The sequence below is a fragment of the Hyperolius riggenbachi genome, chromosome 4, assembly GCF_040937935.1.
Source record: "Hyperolius riggenbachi isolate aHypRig1 chromosome 4, aHypRig1.pri, whole genome shotgun sequence".
Classification (NCBI taxonomy): domain Eukaryota; kingdom Metazoa; phylum Chordata; class Amphibia; order Anura; family Hyperoliidae; genus Hyperolius; species Hyperolius riggenbachi.
This window is the reverse complement of record NC_090649.1, coordinates 322,232,885-322,238,884: the sequence shown is the minus strand read 5'-3', so window position 1 is coordinate 322,238,884 and position 6,000 is coordinate 322,232,885.

Below are 6,000 nucleotides of genomic sequence, written 5' to 3'. Positions count from 1 at the left end.
ATGCTGCTGACATCCATGGTTATGCACCCACACTACGGTAAGGTGTGCCTCTCCCCACCGTCTACTTTGTACTGTATAAAGACTCTGTGCAAAACCTTGGGGTGATCCTGGATGGAAATCTAAAACTCAAACAGCAGATATCGGCTATCGTCAAGTCTTCCTTCTTCCATCTAAGAAATATAGCAAAAATCAAAAGGTAGAAAACCGAGAGCCCAATATAGTGTAGCTTGTATTGGAGGAGTGTGAATGATAATGATGAAACGTAAGTATTGTACTTACAAACCAGGGTTACCTCCAAGGCAACCACTGAAAAGGCAGGTGGGGAGACCAAGCCTGTCCCCACTCAGGATTAAGACGTCGCTCTCTGTGGATAGAGGAAAAAAAGGGGGTGTACCACCCTTCCACCAAGGGTGGATTCTTTGGGCTTGATTCACAAAGCGGTGCTAACTGTTAGCACGCCTGTGAAAACCCCCTTAGCACGTCTAAACAAGCTTTTCGCGCATAAAACTTTACGCGCGCAAAACTTTATGCGCATAAAACTTTACGCGCGTACTGCACAGAGCGCAGGGCGCTCCGCGCGAAGTGCCCATTAAAGCCTATGGGACTTAGCGCGCATAAAACTTTGCGCGCGTAAAACTTTGCGCGCACAAAGTTAGCGCGCGATCTGATTGAGAAATCCAGTGCTAACGTACTTAGCACCCTGGTTAGCGCGTCTAAAGACTTTAGACGTGCTAAGTAGGTTAGCACCGCTTTGTGAATCAAGCCCTTAATGTGTAGAGCTGTACAGAGGCGCCAGTACGATAAAAGTCACTAAAACGTTTAAAACGTTCGGGATGCGGTGGTGGACCAGCCAACCCAAAACAGACACAGGTACTGTCGATTCAAGTAATAAATAATGTATTTATATACTCCAAAGACAAGTTGCAACGCGTTTCACGGGCAAAATCCCGCTTCCTCAGGCAATAAACAACAGGAGTGATACACTAAAAATGACGACAGAGATAAAAAGCAACAATTAGAAGATCGTGTGTGGCGTAACAGTATGACAATAATGTGGTATTGACAACCGTGACTTATACATAAGAGGTGACCCTGGACTTATGAACTATACAATCTGTATCAATAAATAATGTGTAGCGAAGACACCAAATTTATATGTTATCAATACTGGTATGAGGTGGGACTAAGTCTGAAAATCCAAAGTTATATAATTATTTCAATAACCATAAACAATGTATTTATGAGCGATTTTCATGTCAATCTGTAATATCCCAAATATATACATATGAAACCTTATCCCTATGATAGAAAACTATAGTGCGATAGGTAAATGTTAATGTTGTATAGGGGGAGGGGAAAAAAATTGGAATGAAGGGGGGGGGGGGAAATGGGCAGTAACAGGTAGGAGAGAGGTAATGGTTTCTAACAGGGGGGAGGGTACTCCTTACCTATCACTCCCTCCCCCCTGTTAGAAACCATTACCTCTCTCCTACCTGTTAACTGCCCATTCCCCCCCCCCCCTCATTCAAATTTTTTCCCCCCTCCCCCTTATCCCAGCTGAAGACCTACCTGCCCTGGTTCATGCATTTGTATCCTTCCGCCTAGACTACTGCAACGCCCTGTTCATCGGATCTACAGAAAAGGTTCTGCGCCCCTTACAGCTAGTACAGAATGCTGCAGCCAGACTCCTAGCCAATGCCCCCCGCAGCTCACACATCACCCCAGTACTGCAAACTCTTCACTGGTTGCCAGTAAAATGGAGAATCAATTTTAAGATCTGCCTGCTGACATTCAAGGCTCTACACCACATGGGACCCAAATACATAGCGGATCTATTGGAACTTTATGCCCCTCCACGCACCCTCCGCTCTGCCAACAAGATGAAGCTGATTATTCCCAGGATACACTTAACATTTGGTGCTCGGGCCTTTTCCTACGCAGTCCCTACTCTATGGAACTCACTTCCACAATCAGTACGAGAGGCTCCCTCTCTGGACAGCTTTAAAAAAAGGCTAAAAACTCACCTCTTTTCCCTAGCCTTTGAGACTGTATAATGCAGGGTCACAGCGCTTTGAGTCCCCAGGGAGAAAAGCGCTATATAAATATTATTGTTATTGTTATTGTTACACAACAGTACACATGGCATAATAAAAAGGTAATCTGTACATAAACACATACAATAGCAGATATAAAACCGTACACATTAAATGCTAAAAAGGTGACGTAAAAAAATGGCTAACATTTTTTCTTATGTATTGCAAGATATGATTTGTGTTCAAAACATTTCCCACACTCAGCAAATGAATACGGCATTTCAACAGTGTGAGTTACCTCATCTCTGAGAAGGTTTGCGTTGATTCCAAAACATTTTCCACACTCAGCACATGATTTGGGCTTCTAACCGGTGTAAGATATCTGATGCCTGTCAAGATGCAATTCATGTACAAAATGATCCCAATCTGTAAGAGAGCACAATCAAGACAAAACAGAAAAATAACAAGCATCTGACATGTAAAAATAGATACAATTACAGATATACAATACTACATATGGCATGCCTACAATATAATTGTAAAAAAAAGATGGTTCGTGTTATCCAATGCAAGTATTACCATTATTATGGAAACATGTAGACATAGCGTCACTAAACAAAGCCTTTAGTAAGTTCGTTTAGAATAATAGGAGACCCCGCATAAAGCTAAGCAGACTGCAACTCCCAAAGGAGATGGGAGGACTAGGTTTCCCAAACATAAGAAAATATAATCTGTCATGTGTCTTTCGACATACTCGAGACTGGTTAATCGGCACAGAAGAATTTTCCAATACTACCTTGGAGGGACATGTTGCCGAGCCCTTCGATCTAATTGGTATTCTACATACTGGTTGGGCCGATCTACCATTGCGTTTGAAACACAATATTATCTACAGAGACACTCTCATAGCCTGGAGGGAAATCAGAAAATTATTTGGCTTGCCATGGAAAATCTCTAAATATACCCCCTTTGAGGGTAACCCGGGCTTTCCACCAGGTTTAATGCATCTACATTATCTTAAATGGAAGGACAGGGGTATCCCTAAATTAGGAAATCTACTAGACCTAAGAACACATACGTGGCGTATACGTTCGCGGAGGTGGCTCGGCAATATGGAATCCCTAAATCAGACTTCCTAGCATATAGACAGGTCAGATCATTTGTGGGAGCTCAGATTAGAGAAATCTCAGTACTAGCCCATATCCACCCCTTTGATAAATTCTTGAGGCCAGAAGGTGGCAAAAAATCATTATCAGACATTCAAAAAGAATTGGCCAACTTAGGAGCCCAACATTTAGCCGTCAGAAATATGGCAAAATGGAATAAATTCTTAACAGTCCCAGACCTAGAACAGAGGATAATATATGGAAACAATTGCGTTAGGCAAAAAATTGTAAGTGAGAGATGGAGAGAATCACACCTACTTATGATATTCTATGCTAAATATGCATTCAATATTAGATACCGCTCTCCCAGACCGGGTAACATAGACCACTGCCCGAAATGTAAAATGGCCCAAGCTGACATGTTCCATAGCCTGTGGAACTGCCCACAGATACAAAGATATTGGGATGAGGTTTTAAAATATGCTAGGAGAATAGGCAAGGTTACTGTGCCAAAAGACCCTATGATCCTATTATTCAATTCCATTGCAAAAGAAGATAATACAATCAAAGTTTCCACTTTACTACATATTCTATTTGTAGCAGCCAGAAAAGTAATATACAACAGATGGATCTACCCTACTCCTCCAACTACCTGGGACCTACAGGAAGAACTAAGGCATCTTATGCTGTTAGAAAAACAGGACGCTAGTTTAAATAAGGAAAAGGGCACTAAAAAGTTCTTCAAAAAATGGAAACCTTTCATGTTGGACGTCTACTCGGACTCAGATTTAAACAAAATCGTGACCCCGTTTAAATATACCACATGGTACTTGAAAGCTCACATAGCTGGTACGCTAGGACGCTTGGACTTTGGCGTATGACCAATGCTACAGTATACGGATTTAATAAAGCCAATTAACCCAAGGAGTTATAGACTTACACTTAGATATAATATGATCAGAGAGTGGTGAGGGGGGGGGGGGGGAGGGTATTGGTTGGGGGAAGGGGTTCAGGGCAGCCAAGGGAAGGCTGGGGGGGGGGGACAACCACATTAGATACGCCAATGCTTGTTGCAATGTAACATTATTCTGCCCGCTTTGTACACTTTGTGGATAAACAATATTGGAAAATTAATAAAACATGTTTAAAAAAAAAAAAAAAGATGGTTCGTGTTTGCATGTATTTTACACTGAAAAAGAGAAAGAAAGAAAGAAATGAAGGAAAAGAGCAAAAAAAAAAAAAAAATCATGTCTAAACAATTCACATACCCACTTCTGCTTTAAAACGTAAAGTATTTGTGCATCCCAATCTGTAAGAGAAAAGAATGAAGACAACACAGAACAGAAAAAAAAAAATCTTACATGCATAAATATATACAATGAAAAATAGACTATACTATACTGAAGTACACATGGCATGCATACAATGGGCTTGATTCACAAAAGAGTGCTAACTGTTAGCACTGCTGTTTTCGCGCGAATTTTCACATCGCGCGCGACCGCAAATTTTCGCGCGAAACGATAACGTTTTCGAGCGCAAATGCAATTCGCTGCGAAAACGATATCGATTTTGCGGGAACATTCGCGTTTGCACGCAAACCGTTATCGTTTCGCGGGAAAATTCTCGACCGCGCGCAATGCAAAAATTCGCGCGAAAGCGGCAGTGCTAACAGTTAGCACTCTTTTGTGAATCAAGCCCCATGTGTTTGCATGTACAGGATCTTCTCAAAAAATTAGCATATTGTGATAAACTTCATTATTTTCTGTAATGTACTGATAAACATTAGACTTTCATATATTTTAGATTCAAATACACACAACTGAAGTAGTTCAAGCTTTTTATTGTTTTAATATTGATGATTTTGGCATACAGCTCATGAAAACCCAAATTTCCTATCTCAAAAAATTAGCATATTTCATCTGACCAATAAAAGAAAAGTGTTTTTAAAACAAAAAAAGTCAACCTTCAAATAATTATGTTCAGTTATGCGCTCAATACTTGGTCGGGAATCCTTTTGCAGAAATGACTGCTTCAATGCGGCGTGGCATGGAGGCAATCAGCCTGTGGCACTGCTCAGGTGTTATGGAGGCCCAGGATGCTTCGATAGCAGCCTTAAAGGGGAACTGAAGAGAGAGGTATATGGAGGCTGTCATGTTTATTTCCTTTTAGACAATACTAGTTGCCTGGCAGCCCTGCTGATCCTCTGCCTCTAATACTATTAGCCATAGCCCCTGAACAAGCATGCAGCAGATCAGGTGTTTCAGTGGTTCAGACTTATAAGTCTGATCTTACAAGACTAGCTGCATGCTTGTTTCTGGTTTTAATCAGATCCTACTGCAGAGAAATAGACCAGCTGGGCTGCCAGGCAACTGGTATTGATTAAAAGGAAATAAACATGACAGCCTCCATATACCTATCTCTTCAGTTCCCCTTTAAGCTCATCCAGAGTGTTGGGTCTTGCGTCTCTCAACTTTCTCTTCACAATATCCCACAGATTCTCTATGAGGTTTAGGTCTGGAGAGTTGGCAGGCCAAATGAGCACAGTAATACCATGGTCAGTAAACCATTTACCAGTGGTTTTGGCACTGTGAGCAGGTGCCAGGTCGTGCTGCTGAAAAATAAAATCTTCATCTCCATAAAGCTTTTCAGCAGATGGAAGCATGAAGTGCTCCAAAATCTCCTGATAGCTAGCTGCATTGACCCTGTCCTTGCTAAAACACAGTGGACCAACACCAGCAGCTGACATGGCACCCAAGACCATCACTGACTGTGGGTACTTGACACTGGACTTCTGGCATTTTGGCATTTCCCTCTCCCCAGTCTTCCTCCAGACTCGGGCACCTTGATTTCCAAATGACATG